The sequence below is a fragment of the Somniosus microcephalus genome, chromosome 23 (genome assembly GCF_052327205.1).
Source record: "Somniosus microcephalus isolate GS21.2 chromosome 23, FLI_Smic_1.0, whole genome shotgun sequence".
Classification (NCBI taxonomy): Eukaryota; Metazoa; Chordata; class Chondrichthyes; order Squaliformes; family Somniosidae; genus Somniosus; species Somniosus microcephalus.
This window is the reverse complement of record NC_141009.1, coordinates 12,597,787-12,622,792: the sequence shown is the minus strand read 5'-3', so window position 1 is coordinate 12,622,792 and position 25,006 is coordinate 12,597,787. Positions and strand designations below refer to the sequence as shown.

The 25,006-nt window shown below is 43.4% G+C and overlaps 1 protein-coding gene across 1 annotated transcript in view; it reads left to right on the top strand.

Annotated features, from left to right (window-relative positions):
* The first annotated feature begins 374 nt into the window (after positions 1-374).
* The window catches only part of kcnt1b (potassium sodium-activated channel subfamily T member 1b), a 517,853-nt gene continuing 493,221 nt past the window's right edge, over positions 375-25,006 (top strand). Inside the window, exon 1 of the mRNA XM_085965398.1 lies at positions 375-439. The gene's annotated coding sequence lies outside the window, so the exon portion shown is untranslated. The remainder of the gene's footprint in view (positions 440-25,006) is intronic.

Below are 25,006 nucleotides of genomic sequence, written 5' to 3'. Positions count from 1 at the left end.
AGCTCTTGGCATTTCAGAACATCGTAGTGATAGCATTGGGGGTTGCTCATTTGTAGGTGATTCCAAAATTTGCATTCTCTCTCTACTCCCTGCATTGCCTGGCCTGCAGTCCCGGGGTGTGGGCGGGACACTCTGCACGGCCCGCGCGCGCGCTCGCTCACCTGGATGGGCGGGCGCGCGCGCGCGCTTACCTGGATGGAACCGGCGGCCGGGGCGCGCGCCGCGGTCTGGGAGCTGAGCTCGCGCTCTAACGGCCCGTCTCGCTCTGTCCGCAGACTCTCACCTGACAGCGCCCAGAGCCGGAGCAGCGACGGGGTCATCCTGGACATCTCCTCCCTGAAGATGAACGAGCTGGAAACGGACGTACCCCCCGCTCCCGCCCCAGGTACCGGTTCAGGGATTTATTGCTGGGAGACCAATCCTTCCAGAACGAGGACAGGTAAGGAACTTGCCTCCCTAATTTTTTTAAAATATATATAAATGATATTCTCCTTTCTCTGACTGAAGTGAAGGTGACTCTCCAGTGTGACTAGCACAGGAGCTGTCCAGCGTGCTGAATCCTGAGGTTGCAGCTGGGTGGCAGCCTCACGATCCCTATATATCATCATTTGACATTTTTTTGTTTGATTGGAGTTATTTCTCTTAAAAGTTTTAATTTAACTGTAGAATTGCAAAGTTTAAGCCAGCAAAAAAGAACCAGAGGGTACAATTTAGTAGTAGGAAGATTGTCTGTCTTTATTCAGTGTGATAGATTTTTGGAATAAATATATATATGTAATTATACATTCAATATGAGACTTTATGCTTTAATGGGAGAGTTCGGATACCAGAGATTCATTGAGTTAAATGGTCTTTCAATTCTAAGATGTTCTTCTATAATGCAGATCTGTATCCTACTTGGTAGTGTCTCCCTCGCTCCCCTCCCCCCTCTTAATCCTTGTTTCTTTCTAATTTGGTTTACAACAGTTACATTTTCTGCTGACTACCCATTTTTCATTTTTTTTTCTTTTGCTATTCTGTTTGCTAAGAAGAAGATGTTTCTTATTTGATTGTAGTTTGGAATGCTGATTGAAATTACAAGTATGGTCTATTATTGTTAATTGTAGCGGTGCCATAGCTGGAATTACATCTCTTTTTTATATTTTCAAAGCCAAATGTTTTCTGGTGCATTGAAATTAAATACTGCTGCATTTCAGTTTTTTAACATGACATGGTAGTTTTGAAGTGTTCACAGGGAACTGAAACTTTGCAGTGTTGCAGAATGAATGGCTAAATTATAAAATGTTAGTATGCATGGTTTAGATTTATAACATTTCAAGACTGCTTCAAAACACCGAGGTAACTTTGTGCCACATGCACTTGTGAAGAAATTTAGAAGCTACTGAAATGAGACCTGCATTTTAGATCAAAATATCAAAGCTACACAAGTATTTTCAGCACCTACGATAGCATTGCCTTATTGTCACAATGAAAATAAGTTTGTCTAACTTTAAAATAAGTTTATGCAGTTATATACATTTGAGTATTAAAACTAATTGCTTAGTATATAAGTGGAATTTAAATACATTCAAGGTCGCACAGCTCAATCTGTCTGTTTCCACCTGGCTCGGATTCAGAGAGTGGCAAAGTCGCTGCTCTGTTGTGCCTTTCCTTCTGTGATGCATCGATATAAAATGGGATCTGCTTGATTGATCCAGAACAAGAGTGCACAATCTTAAAATTGGAGCTATGCTATTTAAGGAGTGAAATCAGGAAGCACTTTTTTCCCCACACAAAGGGCAGAGGAAATCTGGAACGCTCTCTTTTTCCCCCTTCCCTCCCACCTCAGGCTGAATCAATTGAAATTTTCAAGACTGAGGTGGACAGATTTGTGTTGGGTAAGGGTACTGGGGGATAAATAGAGTTGAGGTACAGTTTCAGCCATGATCTAATAGAATGACAGAACAGGCTCGAGGGATTGAATGACCTACTCCAGTTCCTATGTTTTCTCTAAGTGGTAAATTACTGAAACTATTAGAAATGCCATATGCCTTTTTATTGGCCAATATATATCTCTTTATGTATAAAATCTTATACAATGGCTGTTGCTTCGAGAACCGTGAGATAGCTTCAGCTTGATGGCATCTTTTTATGATCTGCAACTTCTGATCAGATTGAACACTGCTGTTATCAGTCCCTTCTTGACACATCTCAGCTTCTTTTAAAAAGGAGTGGTGGGGGTGAACCTTCAAAACCTAACCATTCCAACACAGAAACACACAACATTTCTAAAGCACTAAGAAATATCATATGGGAGCACCTTAGATAGAACAAAAGCCACATCCTCTGAAATGTCTACCCATAAAGATATAGCACCCGCTGCCAGTCTACAAATCACTACTTGCAGTTAAAGCGTGACTATAACTTTCGATGCAAGAATAAGGTAGGTCCACCCTTGCATAAAATGTGTGTGTTTTTTTTAAATGTATCTTGGTAATAATTGCATTATGTGCATTTTCTGAATTTGTTTTTAAAATGATTTCAGTAAATGTTTTAAAACTTTTATAATATTGGGACAGTGATGGAATTAATGAGCGCAGTTCCCAAGACTTCATGTGTTTTTTTCAGATTGTACGGAACAATATCTATGTTCAGTTTACATTTTTTGTTAAAATCATGTCTAATATCTAATTTCTAAAGTAAAGTTAAACTTTTCACTTTGTCTCTGTGTTAATCAATTCCCCTTTTGTCCAAGCTCAGATGTGACTGAGCTGAAAGTAAGGTGCCAGTGTACACTGTTGGACTGTTTTTACCAAAGAACTGAAGTTAGTGATGAAGAACAAATCCAATGAGTTTGCCAGAGTACTGTGTCTTCACTGCACCCTTGTGTACCATATTTGTATAGAGAAAATGACTTTGCAGATTTAATATGAAGAATTTAATATTTTTTAGTGCAGCTCATAATTATAATTCCTTTCAACAAAACCAATAAAAATTATTAGGAGTCTCTCTTCAATTAAAAAGTGTAATTTAGTAATGCAAAATAAACCCATTAAAGATGAATCCCTGTCAGACGTTTGTCTTTCTATTCAAAGAATGAAGCTGGGTTGGAGGCAGGTGAGCAAACAGATCCAAAGTCTGGTTTACCTTCACAAGACTCTCGAACTACAAGGCAACTTTTCTGCTGACCAGCTGTACCCAAGAGTTGTATAAAGCCTTGCATCAACCTGCTGTGACAAATTTATCTAGTTATTAATTTCTGTTCAAGTCTGTTTTTGAGCCTTGCAGATAGTGGAACATATTTGGATGAATTATTTGAGGACTTGTTGGTAGATTGTGGCTTGTTTTGCAGTGGTATTAAAATACATCAAGATCACATGCAGCCTGGCGGCACAGCAGGTTTACGAGTGCACTGCATCACAGATTGGAAAGTTTGCACCTGCATTTACTCGCATGATTTCTTGGTCTCTGGTCACAAGGGAGAGGCTCAAAGGTCACTTTCTTCCCCCATGGGGGAACAATTGACAGGCTAGTAGGCTTCCATTTACCCATCTAAATTATTTCACCACAAAGCCATAGGAGCAAGCCAACTGTCATCTCTCTTGGTCCCAGTACAGTAAGGGAGGGTAAGTTTAAAAAAAACACTTTATTTTTTAAAGAAAATTATATTTATTTCTACAACAGATAATTGTAATCATGAATAATGCTCTTTTAGGTTCGAGTGCATTTGCAAATATTTACAAAATGCATAATTTTCATTTACTATAACTTAATTAAAATTGCAAATGATATGGTTTAATGGAATTCTTCTGTAGGCTGTCGGCAATTGATGAAAGATATATTTCACAATTGTCATGTTCTTTCTGAGCTTGCAACTGCAATCCTACAATGTATTCTCTGACCTTGACTGTTGCCAAGTATTTGGAGTGTGCTGTAAATAAAATGTTTGACATGGCTGAATCAAGATAATTCGGCCTTTTATGGAAAACGTGTTTTCAGGTTTTATGTCTTTGTAAATTCTGCATGTGGTGGACGAGGGCCAAGGTTAAATTTGGAACAATGTAATTTTCTTTAGTGATACTGAACAGCCATATTCTGCTTTAGCATCAATTGTAACAGTGGTACTATGATGATAGCAATAGCTTTTTTTTTAGTAATGGAAAACCTAACTAGTTATATGGTTGTGATGGCATATACCCTCCAGTCTGTCTCACTTCTCTTGACCTGTGTCATTCAGAACACCTTTGATCTTCTCCACATTGCAGTTCGATGATACTTGCAAATAACTTGAACATGTAACCTGATCTGAGCCTACTTCTCGCCAACTATAAATGGCATATACTGCTCAGGAAAAAAAAATGGCTAGCTGGTACAGTATAGGGCAGTAACTGATTGGGGAGTTCTACCTGGCTTCTGAATCAATTTAATTCGGCCTTTTATGGAAGACGTGTTTTCAGGTTTTATATCTTTGTAAATTCTACGTGTGGGGGGACAAGGGTTAAGGTTAAAACAGGAGAAAAGTGCCTGGATTCATTTGTTACCTGGAATCTCTTTGTCAGCCATCAGTTATCTTGTTGTATACAAGTCCTATAGGGAATGTGTATTTTCTAGTTCCTTGAGATTGTACAAATGTATGCACTCATCCCTTCAGGATGAACCCATATAAATAATCAATGAGGTTTAGCCCAACATAGAAATCTACAGGGAAGTGCACAAGCTACCACTAATTGGAGCCAAAATTCTGCACGAAATGTAGTTCTGCTTGGCCTTGATGGAGATGTGCCTATTCCCATGTTTTGTAGCTCAGTAATTTTTAATTTTTTATGCTTCATCAAGATGAGAGATTTTGGCACTGGGAAATGGAACATCTTCAGTTCAGGAACTCCATGTTAACATCAAGTGTTCAAAAAACAGGCAAAGCACAAATTAAATGCCAAACGTTGCTGCCTTTACTCTGCCTTAACAATATCACTTAATTCCAACCTCCGACTCCACAAAGCCTTTCTACCATCTACAAGGCACAAGTAAGGAGTGTGATGGAATACTCTTCACTTGCCTGGAGGAGTGCAGCTCCAACAACACAAGAAGCTCGACACCATCCAGGACAAAGCAGCCCGCTTGATTGGCACCCCATCCACCACCTTAAACATTCACTCCCTCCACCACTGGCGTACCGTAGCTGCAGTGTGTACCATCTACAAGATGCACTGCAGCAACTCGCCAAGGCTTCATTGGCAGCACCTTCCAAACCTGCGACCTCTACCACCTAGACGGACAAGGGTAGCAGGAGCATGGGAACACCACCACCCCCAAGTTCCCCTCCAAGTCACACACCATCCTGACTTGGAAGTATATCGCCGTCCCTTCATCGTCGATGGGTCAAAATCCTGGAACTCCCTCCCTAACAGCACTGTGGGAGTACCTTCACCACACAGACTGCAGCAGTTCAAGAAGGCAGCTCACCACCACCTTCTCAAAGGCAACTAGGGATGGGCAATAAATACTGGCCTTGCCAGTGACTCCCACATCCCATGAACAAATATTTAAAAAAAACACCCTATAATGTGGTATTGCCGGTGTGATGTTTTTACTTTTCCTCCTGACACCAGCTATGCTTGTTGCCACTCTGAGCGAAATTACAAGTTTAGTGGAGTCAAGAGCAGCTGTTGGTTTGGCCTATTCCCACTAAGAGCTGTGTTGAGGCAGCCCAAAATCATTTTGCATAGCCAGCAGATAGACATTCATTCTATCATGTTGCATAGGGTTACCACACTCCATACTCAACCGTCCTCCATCTGTTTTGACCTCCGTAGCAAGTCACTGAATCCCCGACTGAGCTCAGGAGATCATAAAAGGTCTTATCTTGGTTTATATTTTTCATTTTTGTCTAGAATAATTGAAGGTCACAGTTGAATTACAGATGTTTGTGAGTGGACCTGAGCTGGGTTTCGAAGAATATGCCAAATCACTTCGCACATACATGCTTAAGGAAAATGAGAACCTTCCAATGTGTTTAATTCATCCCCTTATCACCTGAGGTTATGGCACTTTTTGTTTGTTCTTGTCCGGTTCATGAAAAATTGGCAGGGTATTGCGAGAGCAATGTCACTATAAAGAGATTTTATGCAATGAAGAAAAGTTGGTATGCAGTGTTACATAGTGCCTTTAATGTCCCAAGGTGCTTCACAGGAGCGATTATCAAACTAAATTTGACACCAAGCCACATGAGACAGGTGACCAAAAGCTTGGTCAAAGAGAGAGGTTTTATTGAGCATCTTTAAAGGAGGCGAGAGAGAGCGAGAGATAGAGGCGGAGAAGTTTAGGAAGGGAATTAGAGCTCTGAGCCTAGGCAGTTGAAGGCACGGCTGCCAATGGTGGAGCAAAGAAAATCAGTGATATGCAAGAATTGGAGATGCACAGAGGGCTGGAGGAGGTTAGAGTTGGGGGGGGGGGGGGTTGCGAGGCCATGGAGGACTTTGAAAAACCAGGATGAGAATTTTAAAATCGTAATGGTGCAGGTCAGCAGGCACAGGGGTGAACAATGCCATGATTGTCTGATGGAGGGATATAATTGCAGAAATCCAAATATTCTGATCCAAGAACAGGGATCTAGCCAATCCATCTTCGTTGGATGGAAATTTGGGGACCCAAAACCTTGCTTGGAACTGACCTTCCAAAGGCTTAGGCTTTTTCTTAAAACAACTTGCATTTCCATAGCCCTCCTCACATAACAATAGCTGCCTCAAAGCACTTTACAAGGTGGAGGGAAAAATTGTACTGCCAAATAGAAAGGAGAACAAGGAACTTGAGTTTTTTGGAGACTTTTCAAAGTAGGGGGGTGACGGTGTGGAGGGATTTGGGGAGGGCATTTAGAGAGCATTGGTGCAGTGAATGAAAGAGCAGCCACCATTGGTGGACTGAAGGTAGTGGGAAAGAAGGAATGAATCGGTGATTAGTAATCCACGTGGTTAAGTTATCAACATGGCCGCTTGCAATGGAAATTTAGTCCCAAGTTAGACTTTGATAGTATGTTATAACAGGGCATAGAACGTGTACCCTGAAATTAGAATAGTTATAAAGGTAGATTTTGTAAGACCCTGTGGTTACAGGTACGCCTTGCACATAACCAGTACATATCCAGATATGCATTCAGTGTGTGCAATACTTAGCTGACACTGTAGTCCACTGCAAAACTTATCAAGTAGAACTTTTAAAAAAAACTTGCTTTATTTTTCCCTGACACACTCAGAACTACTTATTGAGTCTCTCTTTTTTAATGAGCTGTATCTTCTTGGGGAATGGTGGTAATTTTGTATTATATTTGACCTGGTTCATTCCCAGGAAGCTGACCCTGCCTCTCCTCAGTACAGCTTATTATGCATTTTCACCCAATTTTTGTTTCAAATCTTTAAATGGCTCTCAAAATAAATAGAAGTAAATGCTATGTTTGTAAAGTACAATCATTCAATGTCAGGAAAAAAATTCAATTTGTATGGGGCTTCACCTCCTCCAAACATGATTATTTTAAATGATTATGTTTTTCATTCATTCACGGAATGTGGACGTTACTGGCAGGGCCAGCATTTATTGCCCATCCCTAATTGCCCCTGAGAAGGTGGTGGTAAGCCGCCACCTTGAACCGCCGCAGTCTGTGTGGTGAAGGTACTCCCACAGTGCTGTTAGGTACTGAACCCCAGGATTTTGACCCAGCAACGATGAAGGAACAGCGATATATTTCCAAGTCAGGATGGTGTATGACTTGGAGGAGAACTTGGAGGTGGTGGTGTTCCCATGTGCCTGCTACCCTTGTCCTTCTAGGTGGTAGAGGGCGTGGGTTTGGGAGGTGCTGCCGAAGAAGCCTTGGCAAGTTGCTGCAGTGCATCTTGTAGATGGTACACACTGCAGCCACGGTACGCCGGTGGTGGAGGGAGTGAATGTTTAAGGTGGTGGATGGGGTGCCAATCAAGTGGGCTGCCTTGTCCTGGATGGTGTTGAGTTTCTTGAGTGTTGGAGCTGCACTCATCCAGGCAAGTGGCGAGTATTCCATCGCACTCCTGACTTGTGCCTTGTAGATGGTGGAAAGGCTTTGGGGAGTCAGGAGGTGAGACACTCATTGCAGAATACCGAGCATCTGACCAGATCTTGTAGCCACAGTATTTGTGACTGGGCCAGTTAATTTTCTGGTCATTGGTGACCCCCAGGATATTAATGGTGGGGTATTTGATGCTGTTAATGCTGTTGAATGTCAAGGGGAGATGGTTACACTTTCTCTTGTTGAAGGTGGTCATTGTCTGGCACTTGTGGCGCGAATGTTACTTGCCACTTATCAGCCCAAGCCTGAAGTTGTCCAGGTCTTGCTGCATGCGGACACGGACTGCTTCATTATCTGAGGGGTTGCGAATGGAATGGAACACTGTGCAATCTGCAAACATCCCCCCCATTCTTAACCTTATGATGGCGGGAAGATCATTGATGAAGCAGCTGAAGATGGTTGGGCCTAGGACACTGCCCTGAGGAACTCCTGCAGCGATGTCCCGGGGCTGAGCTGAATGGCCTCCAACAACCACAACCTTTGTGCTAGGCATGACTCTAGCCAGTGGAGAGTTTTCCCCTGATTCCCATTGACTTCAATTTTGCTAGGGCTTATTGATGCCACATTCGGTCAAGGGCAGTCACTCTCCCCTGACCTCTGGAATTCAGCTCTTTTATCCATATTTGGACCAAGGCTGTAATGAGGTCTGGAGGCGAGTGCCCCTGGTGGAACCCAAACTGAGCATCAGTGAGCAGGTTATTAGTGAGTAAGTGCCATTTGATAGCACTGTCGACGACTCCTTCCATCACTTGCTGCTGATTGAGAGTAGACTGATGGCGCAGTAATTGGCTGGGCTGGATTGGATTTGTCCCGCTTTTTGTGGAGAGGACGTACCTGGGCAGTTTTCCACATTGTCAGGTAGATGCCGGTGTTGTAGCTGCACTGGAACAGCTTGGCTAGAGGCGCGGCTGGTTCTGGAACACAGGTCTTCAGCATGACAGTCGGGTGTTGTCAGAGCTGATTACCTTTGCTGTATCCAGTGCGCTCAGCTGTTTCTTGATATCACAATGCAAATAACATCAAGTACAAGGAGATAGTCATAACATTCTCTGCAGCATTTATCTGGCTGCTTTAAGTGCTGAGATTTAATAAACCCATGGTTGACATTGTAATCTGTCTGGGGGAAAATGCATCTCTTGGTACTTACAGTAGCATCAGTGTTGGAGTAAAAGTAGCACAAAGTAGGTTACTGAGCTCACGAATAAGGATGAAGATTTGATAAGTACTGAATACTAACTGATCTCCAATGTGCAGTCTGGGGCCAGGAGCAGGGTTGTCATAGAGTCATAGATTTATACAACACAGAAAGAGGCCCTTCGGCCCATCGTGTCCGCGCTGGCCATCAAGCACTGTCTATACTAATCCCATTTTTCAGCACTTGGTCCGTAGCCTTGTATGCTATGGCATTTCAAGTGCTCATCTAAATGCTTCCTGCCTCTACCACCCTTTCAGGCAGTGAGTTCCAGATTCCAACCACCCTCTGGGTGAAAAAGGTTTTCCTCAAATCCCCTCTAAACCTCCCGCCCCTTACCTTGAAACTATGCCCCCTGGTTATTGACCCCTCTACTAAGGGGAAATGTTCCTTTCTATCTACCCTATCTATGCCCCTCATAATTTTGTACACCTCAATCAGGTCCCTCCTCACCCTTCTCTGCTCTAAGGAAAACAACCCCAGCCACTCTTCAAAGCTGAAGCGCTCCAGCCCAGGTAACATCCTGCTGAATCTCCTCTGCACCCTCTCCAATGCAATCACATCTTTCCTATAGTGTGGCGACCGGAACTGCACACAGTATTCCAGCTGTGGCCTAATCTCCCTGCTCTTGCCTTCATTAGCCGAGGCATAAAATATAAGTATCCCACATGCCTTTTTAACCACCTTATCTACCTGTCCTGCTGCCTTCAGGGATCTATGTACATGCACACCAAGGTCCCTCTGATCTTCTGTCCTTCCTAGGGTCCTACCATTCATTGTGTATTCCCTTGCCTTGTTAGTCCTTCCAAAATGCATCACCTCACACTTTTCAGGGTTAAATTCCATTTGCCATTGTTCTGCCCATCTAACCAACCCATCTATATTGTCCTGTAGCCTGAGGCTTCCCTCCTCGCTATTTACCATTCCACCAATTTTCATGTCATCTGCAAACTTACTGATCATACCTTCTACATTTATATCTAAATCATTAATGTACACTACAAACAGCAAAGGACCCAGCACCGATCCCTGCGGTACACCACTGGACACAGGCTTCCAGTCACAAAAACAACCGTCGACCATCACCCTCTGCCTCCTGCCATTAAGCCAATTTTGGATCCAATGTGCCAAATTGCCCTGGATCCCATGGGCTCTTACCTTCTTGACCAGTCTCCCATGTGGGACTTTGTCAAAAGCCTTACTGAAGTCCATGTAGACTATATCAACTGCACTACCCTCATCCACACACCTAGTCACCCCATCGAAAAATTCAATCAAATTGGTTAGACATGATTTCTCCCTGACACAGCCATGCTGACTATCCTTGATTAATCCTTGCCTCTCCAAGTGGAGACTAATTCTGTCCCTCAGAATTTTTTCCAATAATTTCCCTACCACTGATGTTAGGTTCACTGGCCTGTAATTCCCTGGTATATCCCTACTACCCTTCTTGAATAATGGTACTACGCTCGCTGTTCTCCAGTCCTCTGGCACCTCCCCTGTGGCCAGAGGTTCTGAAAATTTGTGTCAGAGCCCCTACAATCTCCTTCCTTGCCTCACACAGCAGCCTGGGATACATCTCATCTGGGCCTGGGGATTTATCCACTTTTAAGCCTGCTAAAACCGCTAGTACCTCCTCCCTCTCAATACTAATTTGTTAAAATATATCACAATCCCCCTGCCTGATTTCTATGCCTACATTGTCCTTCTCCATAGTGAACACAGATGCAAAATATTCATATTAAAACCTCACCTACATCTTCCGGCTCTACACATACATTGCCACTTTGGTCCCTAATGGGCCTTACTCGTTCCCTGGTTATCCTCTTGCCCTTAATATACTTATAAAACACCTGGGGATTTTTCTTTATTTTGCCCGCCAGTGTTTATCATGCCCCCTCTTCACACTCCTAATTTATTTTTTAAATACCCCCCTGCACTTTCTATATTTCCCTAGGGCTTCCACTGTTTTTAGTCCTTTGTATCTGCCAAAAGCCTCCCTTTTTTTCCTAATCCATTCTTGTATATCCCTTGACATCCAGGGTTCCCTGTGATATTTAACTGCAAAGATAACCTGGTCTGTTCCTTTTTTAAGGCTACTATTCCAGTATTCCCTGTGGAGTCTAAATGGTCATATCCTGACTTCAATTAAAGGTTAATTGCTGTGCGAGGTTCCTGTAGATATAATTCCGTGGCTCCTGCCTTTTGGGGAGAGATCAAAATCAGCAAAGAAAAGTTAGTATTTAAAAAAATATATATATATTTTCTGACTCTGACTGAGCTGAAGTACAATGGATACATGCCAGAAGCTAGACATTTTATAATATTTAACTATCAAATTTCAAAGTATTGCATTTGTAAGCTTTTAATTCTTTCACTCTTGTAATGAATTCCATTCCCTAAAGTACCAAAGGTCAGATGCTCCTTTTGGCTTGACTGAAACATTATTTCAGTACAAATCGTGGTTGAAATAAGAATTCTTGGCTTTGGGTGGGCGGGGGGAAACTTTCCCTTTCTTTGACTTCAGAACTACAAACGTTAGATTTATTTAATCAAATGTGCACCTTTTATCAAAGTTAAATGATAGAACATGTAATAATTGACTGGTTACTGAGTGAGCTGTTTTGGTTACTGAACAACTCTATCTGGCAAAAGCATTTTCTTCCATTTCCTACATTACAACAGTGACTACACTTCAAAAAGTACTTCATTGGCTGAAAAGCAATTTAGGATGTCCTGAGGTCGTGAAAGGTGCTATATAAATGCAAATCTTCGTCATTGGTTGCTCAGCACCCTGGACAGTAAATAACGAGAGAGAGCGCCAAGTACAAGAGTCCAAATAAATTATGGTTGCCAAAAAATGTAGAGTACTTGATAATTAGACCAGTAATATTTTGGTAAAAACCTAAACCAAATCTTCCCCACTTTTGAACCCAACCCACATTATCAGTTTGTGTGGCCACAGTATTGATTGGTCTTCAAACTTACTGTTTAAATCATTTTATTTAATGATGACCACCATCAAATAAGATGATCCGCTCCACTAAGAGGAAGGCACATTTCTGACTGCATATCTGGAGGAAAGCGAATCCCTTTAGGTTTTATAATTGTTTTTTTGAGACAGAACGAACTTGCATTTATGTAGTACCTTATCGCATTCCAAAACACTTCACAACCAATCAATGACTTCTAGAAGTGTAGAGCCCTGTTTTGTCGGTAGATGTGGCAGCCAATTTGTGCACAGCAAGATCTCCCAAACCGCAAATGAGATGGATGGATGGATGATCAGTTAATCTGTTTTTTTGGTTACAGGAGGAATATTGTCCAGAAGAATTTCCCTGCTGTTTTACGAATTGTGCCATGGGATCTTTTAAGGCGCTCCAGCTTAATGCTTCATAGAAACATAGAAGATAGGAGCAGGAGTAGGCCATTTGGCCCCTCGAGCCTGCTCCGCCATTTAATGAGATCATGACTGTTCATCCAAATTCAGTACCCTGTCCCTGCTTTCTCCCCATATCCCTTGATCCCTTTAGCCTTAAGAAATATATCTAACTCCTTCTTGAATATATTTAATGAATTGGCCTCAACTGCCTTCTGTGGTAGAGAATTCCATAGGTTCACCACTCTCTGGGTGAAGAAATTCCTCCTCATCTCAGTCCTAAATGGCTTACCCCTTATCCATCGGGAACATCCTTCCTGCATCTAGTCTGTCTAGTCCTGTTAGAACTTTATAAGTTTCAATGAGATCCCCTCTCATTCTTCTAAACTCCAGCGAATATAAGCCTAATCGACCCAATCTCTCTCCATCCGTCATTCCTGCCATCCCAGGTATCAGTCTGGTGAATCTTCACTGCACTCCCTCCAAGATTGCACCTCCGGCAAGGCAATGAAGTGCCAACTTAGATAATGTGTGCAAATCCTGGAGTAAGATTTGAAACCTGAACCTTCTGATTCAGGGGTGAAAGTGGTACCAACTGAGCCAAGCAGACACGTAGGATGAAACTTTCCAAGACTCCATGCCACCAATGGGTCTGCTTGTGGTTGGTGTTGGACGGATTGGAAAATTGCAAATGCCTTTGTCTTCAGTTTTTCCATTCATCATAGAGACCAAAATGAGGAGAGGGTGAGGCAGAAACAGTGGGGGTTGGGTGAGTGGCGAGTCACCGATTCATATGGACACCACAATGAGAAGTACCTTCTCAAGGGCAATTAAGGAATGGGCAATAAATGCTGGCCTTGACAGCGACGCCCACATTCCATAAAGGAATTAAAAAAACGAGAGAGAGAATGAGTGAATAAAAATAGAAAGAGAAACACAAAAATATTTAGAAATGGGGAAAGAAGCAGCGGGACAGTAAAGAAGAGAATGCTTGTGTGGAATTTCTGTGCTTGTTAATACACAAACTGTGCATTGATTCATTGTTGGTGAGAAGATTATCCAAGAAACATTAAATTGACTTAGTACCTGAATGGATGATTGGCCAATCAGTAATTAATATAGACAAATGTAAGACAATAATTGGTACTGAGAATAAGAGTATTGTACAGTATATCGCCATATTGTTGGGTTTAGACCTTGCAAGCAGAAAATGAACCTGGGAATAATAACAGATATATTAAATGCAGTAAAAAAAAAAAAAATTTTAAGCAACATTGAAGCCATCCATTCAGCTCCTTCCCCTCCCCCTTTCTCACCAAGCAGAATATCCTCCCCTTCACTCTGTCCTAGCCCTGAACCCGTGTCTCTCTCTAGTTTCTCTTGCAACTCTGCTCATGCCCTCTTTGAGCTCCTCTTATCCATGGAACCCCCTCACCCCCTCCTGCTCCCTTGACCCCATTCCCACTAAACTGCTGCCCACCCTTCCTGAACCCCCATGCTAGCTGATATTGAGTGGTTCCCTCTCCTCAGGAACTGTTCCCCCCCTCCCTTTCAAAGCTGCCACCATCACATCTCCTTACAAACTACTGCCCCATCATAAGAACATAAAGCAGGAGTAGGCCATTTGGCCCTTCGAGCCTGCTCTGCCATTGAATGAGATCATGGCTGATCTTCTGCCTCAACTTCATTCACCGGCTCTATCGCCATATCCCTTGATGCCCTTACTAGTCAGAAACCTATTGACTTCTGTTTTGAATATACCCAATGACTGAGCCTCCACAGCTCTCTGGGGTCGAGAATTCCAAAGATTCACCATCCTCTGTGTGAAGAAATTTCTTCTCATTTCAGTCCTGATCTTCAATCTTCCATTCCTTCACTGGTGTGGCTGTTCTTTCATTCACTGCTTCATTGCTCTTCGTGCTCCCCAAATCCCTCCACTCTGCCAACTGAATGAAATTGCTTTTGTTGTAAGTAAGTGTTGTTTCCTGTGAGGTTTTTTTTAAGGTAGAGAAAGACTGGAGGAAGGAAAGATAATGGCCCAGAAATTCGGGTCAGCGGCTTCCCGCGGGTGCAAGCCCCCAACCTGCACTTACCTAGTGCGCCGGCCGTTGTGCTGTGGGCCCGCGTGGGATTCTGATCCTGGGCCTCCTCCAACTGCCAGCGTGCAGTGCTTGCGTATCCCAGGGGCGCAGTTAGTTCGAAGCACCCTCTGGGATCATGTGGGCCATGGAGAGCCAATGGTAGCAGGGAATCTGTATTCATAGATTTGATAGGAAGAGCTGCCAAATCTATGAATACAATTCAGCCCCAAAACATAACTAAAACTTCAAATAATTTTTTTTTTAAATCACATTTTTAAAATAACTATAAATTACATAAAATAACTATTTTAAACAATAATTTAAATTTTTGAAAAAGTTAATTAGTTTCTAACGGGGCTAAAAATAAACTTACCTTTCTTTAAAGTGTTTAAAAATAATAAACCTGTGGAAAAAATCTTTTTATTTTACTTAATTCACCACTTACCTTGTTAAAAGCAGGCCTTGCGACTGCTTTTTAAAAGCGTAGCTGCTGGAGACTTACCCTCCCGGAAAAACTTGCAAAAAAACCAGAAGTTCCAGGCGTACGCGCTGCCTCTCCGGCACATGCGTTCGACCTGTGAACCCCTTCCTTTAAGGGAACGGAAGTTCCGGTTTCCCGCACATGTGCAGTGCGTGCACAAAACCGGCACTTTCGTTGGGCCTACGTGTGAGTACCCAGCGCGTACTCGCCCGTGGGGACCCGAATTTCTGGCCCATTAATGCAGGAACACAATAGACATGTCAAAGGCCTAGATTTTCCTTGTGCCAAAATAGAAAAAGTGAATTTGCTTTTAGAAGCACTTCTCACATCGTCTGGACGTCCCAAAGTGCTTTACAGTCAATAAAGTACTTTTTGAAGTGTAGTCAGTATTGCAATGTAGGAAACGAGGCAGCCAATTTGTGTACAGCAAGAGATAAATGACCAGATAATCTATTAATGGTGCTATTGGTTGAGAGAAGAATGGGTAAATATTGTTTTCTTTCAAGATTAATGTTCGGTTGATTCCAGATTGTCCACGCCAGGCTGCCTGTTTCTAAAAAATCCTTCACTCATTTCTCCTGTCTTCAATTAGCCATGTGTCTGGAAGATTTTTCTTTTCCCCTCCCCATAGGTTTTGTAACTGGTTCCAATTTATCATCTGACTGCAATTATAGATGTTGCCCATTCTGTCTCCGAGGACTTAGTTATGTCCTAATTTTTACATGCATTGCTTTTATCGTATTCTCGTCGTTCTTGCTCTAAATACTTTTATTGTACCAATTATTCAAAAACGTGCAAGAGAGAATGGGATTAATTTTGCAGTTTTAATCCCTAGGTGTTTGAATAAGAAGAAACAGCAATGTATTGAGAATTCCTTCCCTTTTTTTATGGGGATGGAGAGAAATTCAGGACCAACAGATTTGTTTTCCTTTAAGCGCTGTTACAATGGGCTGTAAAAAGTAATGGTGAGTTAATGATGCACACCATTGTTAATTTATGAATTGGCCAATAAATTCAGGGGATTAAGTGATATGCCATGAGTTGCAAATCTCTAGAACTTGCTGGTCGATTTACGTCCTTTTTGCCATTTGCTTCACATAGACATCATCTTGCCCTGAGCCTCCCCATTATTTTTAAGAAATTGCTGGATTTGCACATTAATTGCCCATTAAACTCGCCATAGAAAGTTATCTGGCACTTAACACGTTCCTTTTTAACAATGTGATAATTGTTAAGGCAATGCCAATCAAACCCTCTGGCCCAGAAATTGAACAATTTAAATGGTGGAGTCGCATTCCTTCAGGAGGTAAATTGTTCTTGAGAGATTTTTAAAAATGCCAAATTTAAAATGTTCACATTTTTTCTTTCTTTTGTTTTTTCCCTCTCTCTTGGTTAAGGAGGTGCACTGTTGGTCGGGCCATTCACGGAGGTCCCAGATGCCCTGTTGCCCTCGCTGCGCTGTTATCATATCACACTCCCAGCAAATTATGGGGCAAAAAAAACTTTTGAGCTGAAGGATGTAGAAAAAAGTCTAACTGACAGGGGATATATATATATGACCTGGATATTGGAATAAAAAGTAGAATTTCTAAATTTGCCGATGACACCAAACTTGGGGGTGTGGCAAACAGTAAGGATGATACCAATCGATTGCAACAGGAGGGGTGATTTGATAGAGCTGTACAAGATTACGATGGCTAGACGGGGAAAGGCTGTTCCCACTAGTTGATGGTACAAGGACTAGGGGACACAGATTTAAGGTTTTGGGCAAGAGATACAGGGGGGATGTGAGGAAAAACTGTTTTACGCAGCGAGTGGTGATGCCCTGGAATTCGCTGCCAACGGGACGGGACTAGTGGAAGCGGAGACACTCCATGTTTTCAAGGGGAGACTGGATAGGCACTTGAGGGAAATAAACTTGCGGGGGAATGGGACTGACTCGATTGCTCTGCAGAGAGCCGGCACAGACTCGATGGGCTGAATGGCCTCCTTCTGTGCCGTTATGACTCTATGGTGTGGGAGAGCAATGCCAAAATGACCCCTCTGCGCGGCTCTTCCTCATTTATAATACCCTTTCTCTGGAGTGGGACTTGAACCCACAACCTCGCCTCTGAGTCACAAGGTTGTGGGTTCAAGTCCCACTCCAGAGACTTGAGCACAAAAATCTAAGCTGACACTCCAGTGCAGTGCTGAGGGAGTGCTGCACTGTCGGAGGTGCCGTATTTCGGATGAGACGTTAAACCGAGGCCCCGTCTGCTCTCTCGGGTGGACGTAAAAGATCCCATGGCCACAATTTAAAGAAGAGCAGGGGAGTTATCTCCGGTGTCCTGGCCAATATTTATCCCACAATCAACATCACTAAACACAGATTATCTGGTCATTATCATGTTGCTGTTTGTGGGAGCTTGCTGTGTGCAAATTGGCTGCCACGTTTCCTACATTACAACAGTGACTACACTTCAAAAAGTACTTCATTGGCTGTAAAGCGCTTTGGGACATCTGGTGGTCGTGAAAGGCGCTATAGAAATGCAAGTCTTTCTTTCTTTCTTTTGTCGTTGCTCTCCTGTAGACCTGCTGGAGGTTGGTGGGGGGGGGGGGAAAGGAGGAGATCCATTATTCTGTGCATTTTCCAAGTTTGCTTCTAGTGGGCAGCCTGTGCCATAGTGGGAATACGTACAGCCACTTGCTAAAGTTGAGGAAAAGGCAGGCAAAGCATAATTTAAAGGCTGATGCTTCTCTTCTATCATTTAAAAACAGAACTTGGGAGCTGTGGGCAGACACTGCTTGTGTCATGGTGCACCTTTACACCACAGTGCAAACTTGCTGATGCTGTGGTCGGAACACAAGACTCCCAACAATCAATTATAGGTCTGTATTGCTGCTGGGTCTTGGTATATTGACCACACCTTTTTGTAAAATACTGTGTGTTGTGGATGATCTGCACGGCAGCAGTTGATGATGATGATGCAAATACTTCCGTAACACAGAAGCATCTTTTGAGAGTTGTGAAATTTTGAAACATCCATTGCTTTTGATAGAGCAAGAAGAGGACCTGGAATGATTCCACATTGCCGACTCCCTCAGAATGTGTTTCCCCTCCCAGTAGCAAGACGGTAGAAATTGGGAACTCTAGTGAAGAGGACTCGAGGTCGACACCTTCCACTCTGTAGTGCCATGTCAGTCGCCAGTTGTTCTGCTCTGTGAGGCTGCGTGTTGGTTCCCCTAGCCGATCTACTCTCTGGAGTTGCATGTCGGTGCAGCCAGAATGCCATCTGTTTACTTAATTTTAACTTTTTATTTGTTTACTTTACTAATTTTCTTCCCTTCCCCCTCCCCGAAGCACCATGAAAAACATGGAACTAATAAAGTAAAGATCGGAACAATAACGCGGTTAAACAAACCCCAGTAAATAATAAATGACAGAGATGAGGAATTACTTCACCCAGAGAGTGGTGAACCTGTGGAATTCTCTACCACAGAAGGCAGTGGAGGCCAATTCATTAAATATATTCAAGAAGGAGTTAGATATATTTCTTAAGGCTAAAGGGATCAAGGGATATGGGGAGAAGGCAGGGACAGGGTACTGAATTTGGATGATCAGCCATGATCTCATTGAATGGCGGAGCAGGCTTGAGGGGCCGAATGGCCTACTCCTGCTCCTATCTTCTATGATTCTATGTAAATGTTCAACGCAATTGTTCAGACAGAGACAGGACATTAAACTGAAGTTGCAGTGATTGAGTAGGTGATGCAACTCCTTTTTAACCTTACTTGGAAGGTTGTGGGGCATGTGGATTCTGCTAAACTGTGATCCAGGGAGGGTTTGTTTCCGTTTTTTTTTTAAAGGGTAGATTCACCTTGAAACGTGTGAGCAGATTGGCGTTCACTAGTTAAGAGAACGCGAGAAGGCCCTTTCATAATTAACAAGGGCTGTGCCAGAGACACTTGATTGAATCTGAGCTGAAGCCAGCCCAGTCAAATAAAACACTGCAGCCGCTGGAATTAAAACCGAAGATGCTGAAAACGCTCAGCAAGTCGGGCAGCATCTGATGAAGGGCTATGCCTGAAACACCAGCATTTTTTCCATTCCTTTCTTTAAAGATTCTTTACATGGCTGCCCGTGTCCAAACTCGCACCAAGTCCTGTTCGCCCATCACCCCTGTGCTCGCTGACCTATATTGACTCCCGGTTAAGCAGCGCCTCGATTTCAAAATTCTCATCCTTGTTTTCAAATCCCTCCATGGCCTCGCCTCTCCCTATCTCTGTAATCTCCTCCAGCCCCACAACCTCCCCTCCCCCCCACCCCCATATCTGCGCTCCTCTAATTCTGCCCTCTTGTGGATCCCTGATTGTAATCGCTCAACCATTGGTGGCCGTTGTTGTGTATGTAATATGTGTGCTACTTTGAACCTATGGACAGGACTGCACTACTTGTTGGGCGTAGTGATACGCAGTACCACTCCTGGCCATAGGGGTATAAATAGTACTGTGGGTACTGATCCCCCTCAGTTCCCGCCTGTGGGCATGAAGTAAAGACCTATGTGCAGTCCCTACCTCCAACCAGTAAAGGCCTGTTTGAGTTATACGTTTAAGTCTTTGTGTTAATTGTTCAATACAATACACATACTTAACACTGGCGACGAGTCAGGCTCTTACCCTGCGGCAGTTATTCCAGGCGGCTTCGTCCAAAGACAGGACGTTGAAGAGAGGTTTCAATCCTCAACACCCCACTCAAAACTGAAGGGCAGCAGAAATCCTGACAGCTTCCAGCGACTGGAAGAGACAGGCATTAGGACCCTGAAGCCTCCATCAGCTTGTGAACCGGAGTAAAGACAGGACTGGGGAAGAGAGAGAGGTAGGGCGATAGCGATCGGCAGATAAGGGCCGGGCCGCTTTGAAGTGAGGGGCGCAGCCGGGCCAGCGATCGGGACCAAAGATAAGAGCCGCACTCGGACTGAAAGGCGCGGCGGCTGCAGAAGCTCAAGGTGCGAGAGTCGCGGTGCACAGCGCGGGCTATCGATCGCGGCGAAGATAAGGGCCGCACTCGAGGGCTGAAGGGAGACGGCGTCGGGGGACGGGTGAAGACCGCCAAGCGCGGGAAAACCGCCATTTTGTGGGCGGAGGACGACGGCAAGAGCGGGAAGCCGCCATCTTTGATAACAAGTAAAGAAAATAAAATCTGAGAAATTGCAAATCTACAATGCCTAAACACGGGAATATTAGCACCTTTGATAGTGACCTCGAAGATTGGGCCATATATGTTGAAAGAGTAAAAAATTATTGTAAGGCCAATAAAATTCGTGACCAAGATAAAGCTCTAACATTATTAAATTTAATGGGTGCGAAGACGTACGGGCAATTGAAACACCTGTTATCACCAGATGAACCGGCGGATAAGACGTTCGATGAGATTGTTACTGTCCTGAAAGATCATCTAAACCCCACGCCGCTGATGCTAGCGGAACGATTTAAATTTTACGACAGAAGGCAGCTACAGCATGAAAGCAATGCTGAATATTTGCTGGAATTGCGTAAATTAGCGAAATATTGCCAGTTTGGAACGGGATTGACAGATGCACTACGAGACAAATTTGTGTGTGGTTTATTTAAACAGGATACACAAAAGCGACTGCTCGAGGAGAATGAGCTGACGCTTGAGAAGGCGGTCACTATGGCAGCAGCACACGAAGCCGCAGCGAGAGGCACGGCAGTAATGCAGCTACGGTCACCGGAGCTCAGTGCACACAAATTGGGTGTGAGTTCTGGCAAATGTTATCGTTGTGGAAAGACAACGCATGATCAGAACCAGTGTTGGTTTAAAAACCAAGAATGTAGAACTTGTGGTAGGCTTGGACATATAGCTAGAGTATGCAGGTCAGGGAAGAAGACCAGCAACAAGAAGTCACCGCAAGGAAAATACGCAAAGGTACACAAGGTGACCGAACAGGAGTCCGATTCAGACGCTAGCAGTAATGAACTGGCTAGCTTAAGCTGTAATGAACTGGCTAGCTTAAGAGTACTCAACGCTGGTAAGGGTGCAGACCTCCAGACAATTTGGGTCACTCTTCAGATAGAAGGAGTCCAAGTAAAACTGGAATTGGACACTGGATCGGCATTGACGGTCATAAATAAGAAAGATTACGGAAAGTTATTCCAACATATTCCCCTACAGGATACGGGGATTATATTGAAAACATACACGGGGCAAAGAGTGTACCCCATCGGGAAAATAGAGGTTGCAGTGGCCCACAAGGGCGAAGACAGTCAAATAATGGACTTATATGTGATATCTGAAGGAGGTCCTCCACTACTAGGACGGGAGTGGATTAGGAAAATGAATATGGACTGGCATTTCCTACAAACAATAACGAGTGAGAACTCGGTGAAGATAGTCGGCCCAGACTCTGGAACGGATGATGGTAAGCCCAACTCAGGTGCAAAAGACAAAGTTTCAGCACAGAATTCCACTGAGCAACAACAACATAGTTTAACTGTGGATTCTGAGTCTGGCAAGTCTACTGATGTGCCCATTTCTGAGGGACACCGGGCTCGAACTCAACTCCATTTCAAACTACAACAGCAATTAGAACAAATGCTTCGCCGTTTTGAGCAAGAGTTGAATGCAACGAAAGAGTTCTTTGATATAGAGTTGGAGAATCTGGAAAGACAACAGAAGCAGCTGATGGAGAAAATGGAGCAGGAGCACACAAAACGTCTGATGTCAGAGGAGTTAACGGTCAGCCAACTCCTGCATATGCTGAAGGACAGGACTCTGAAATGGGAAAAACTTGAACATGAACTTCAATATTCAAACGAAAGGGGTTCGGAGCTCTCAAAGGTTATTGGAAGAGCTGAGGTGGCAACACAGACTGAGATGACTGCAACAGAGCAGCCCTTGGATGCCAAAAGTACGCTGACTCACGTCAACGTAGAACAACAGACCGCTGAAACAGCTGCTCCGGTAGAGGGATTGCATAGTCCGATCAATCAATCTCCAAAGGAAGTTGAAGTATTAAAATCACAAATGAGGTCACTAGTAAACGACTTGCTGAAAGCCCAGAAAAAGCTGGATGCAGAGGTACACATGAAGAAGTCTCTTCAGGAAAGATGTCTGGATTTGGAACAAGAGCTGGCTAACGTCCAGCTAGGTATGGAGGAAATAGACGACCCTCTCACTGGTCTAGCTCAGGACGACACCGAATATTACGATGTCCTGTCCTGCCCAGCTTGTAACTTCGACTCCCAAAGTGCAGAAATCATGGAGGAGCACCAAAAGTCTACGGAACATCGGGAGAAGCTGGCTCTACGACGGAAACAGGAGGAAGAGAAGGAGGAACTGCGCATGCAGCTGGCAGCTGTGGCAGCTGACAATGGAGCCCAGAGAGTCTCCAAGAAGCAGAAAAGGAAAAGTAAAAACAGAAGATGACCCATCTGAACCATTATCACCTCTACCAGATCACACACGTGGTCCCTCCGAACGGAGCCAATTCAGTTCGGAAGTTCAAACTGTTAAATCCATGGAAGGACTATTGAATGAGTCACTCTAGCAACGTGAACCGACTACACCACAGAGATTGAATCTGTGAACTGTTTTCCGCAGAGACTGAATCTGTGATCTGTTTTTGACATGAAGTTATCTATGTATCTATGTTATTCTGTTATGTAAACCTGAAGGTATATATGTTATTACGTTATGTTAAATGGGGAGATGACTGTAAAGCTAGGAAGGGAGGAATGTTGTGTATGTAATATGTGTGCTACTTTGAACCTATGGACAGGACTGCACTACTTGTTGGGCGTAGTGATACGCAGTACCACTCCTGGCCATAGGGGTATAAATAGTACTGTGGGTACTGATCCCCCTCAGTTCCCGCCTGTGGGCATGAAGTAAAGACCTATGTGCAGTCCCTACCTCCAACCAGTAAAGGCCTGTTTGAGTTATACGTTTAAGTCTTTGTGTTAATTGTTCAATACAATACACATACTTAACAGCCGTGCCTTCTCTTCCCTGCCTAAACCTCTCTGCCTCTCTACCTCTCTTTCCTCCTTTAAGACGCTCCTTAAAACCTACCTCCTCACATGCCCTAATTTATCCTTATGTGGTTCGTGTCAAATGTTTTTGTCTGAAAGTACTCTTGTGCAGTGCCTTGGGACTTGATTGAAACATATAAGATCCTGAGGGTCTGGACAGGGTGGATGTGGAGAGGATGTTTCCTCTTGTGGGAGAATCTAGAACTAGGGGGTCACTGTTTAAAAATAAGGGGTCGCCCATTTAAGACAGAGATGAGGAGAAATTTTTTCTCAGAGGGTCGTGAGTCTTTGGAACTCCCTTACTCATAGGGCAGTGGAAGCAGAGTCTTTGAATATTTTTAAGGCAGAGGTAGATAGATTCTTGGTAAGCAAGGGGGTGAAAAGTTATCGGGTAGGTGGGAATGTGGAGTAATCGGATCAGCCATGATCTTATTGAATGGCGGAGCAGGCTCGAAGGGCCGAGTGGCCGACTCCTGCTCCTAATGAGTATGTTTGTATGTTTTACTCCGTTAAAGGCGCTATATAAATACAAGTTGTTGTTGATTTGCTGAGTGTTTCCATCGCTCAGCTCAGTGGCAGTCCAATCTCAATACACACCGTCTACTCAATCCCATAATCATTGAGTTCAGTCCGAACCAGTTAGTTTTGCTACTAATCTTATTGCTTCAGGTCTTCAGCAAGTGGCTGCACTTCCACTATGACACAGGCTGTCCACATATCTGATTTGGGATAAATTATATCCTCTTGGACTTTCATTTTTCAATTTCCCTCGTACTTGTGAATTCAGCGTAAAAATCCTGTTGTAGAGCATCCAATCTAAAGTGACCCAGTTGCTGACTGTCTGTAAGTAAGATCAGCAGCCTAAAACTGGCTCCATTATAAGAGCTAGAGTCAGAGTTGGCACAGTGTCCCGGAGACTTGGAAATGACACATCATAACATGTATTGTAAAACTAGTTTATCTATTCCCTGGGGTGAATTTCAACCTTCTATCTTCCTTTTGGCCGGTCGGCTGGCGTAATTGAGCAATTTAAATTTCTGCAGCCTTATGAAAGGGGCTCCATCCACCCACTCTCGCACACAATTCCTCCAGTTTTCTCTCAAAACTTGCAGCATTATTATCTCACACACACACACACACGTCCCCCAGGTCTCTGGGGAAACCAAAGGACCACTGACTGCAGGTAGTGAGTGAAGCAGCGTTGTTTAATGTGCCTCACTTGCGTCCGTCATCTTAATATAATAATGAGTGCAGCATGCAACCTAACTGTTCCTGTACAAATTCACACACTCAGATGTCTTAAATGTAGAGTACGGTAGAAAATGATTCATACGATTAAAAGCAATTCATTTTTTTAATGATCTTGAACGTTTTTGCTATTGGGGCAGTTCTGGACATCTCCATGGAGGTAGTCTCTGACCCAACTAGCAAGGTAATCGTGTAGGAAGTATTTGCTTCCTATTTGAGGTCCTGTTCTGATTTTCCATCACACTCTCTTTCCCAAATGAATCACCGGGATGATGTTTGATTTACTCTCGGGGAAATCCTGAAGACAAGACCGTGATTGATGCAGCAGAGATTTCAACACCATAATGTTGTAGCTATCTGACTGCCTGGAATTTAATTCTCTTATGAATTGCAATTGATGATGCATGTGGAACATTTTTTTTCTCTCAGTATTTCTAAGAAATATAATTTTAATGCTAAGCCCTGTGTTACATTTTATATTACCAAGGTTTATTGCATTTTATTTCTATAGTGTCTGTCAAAT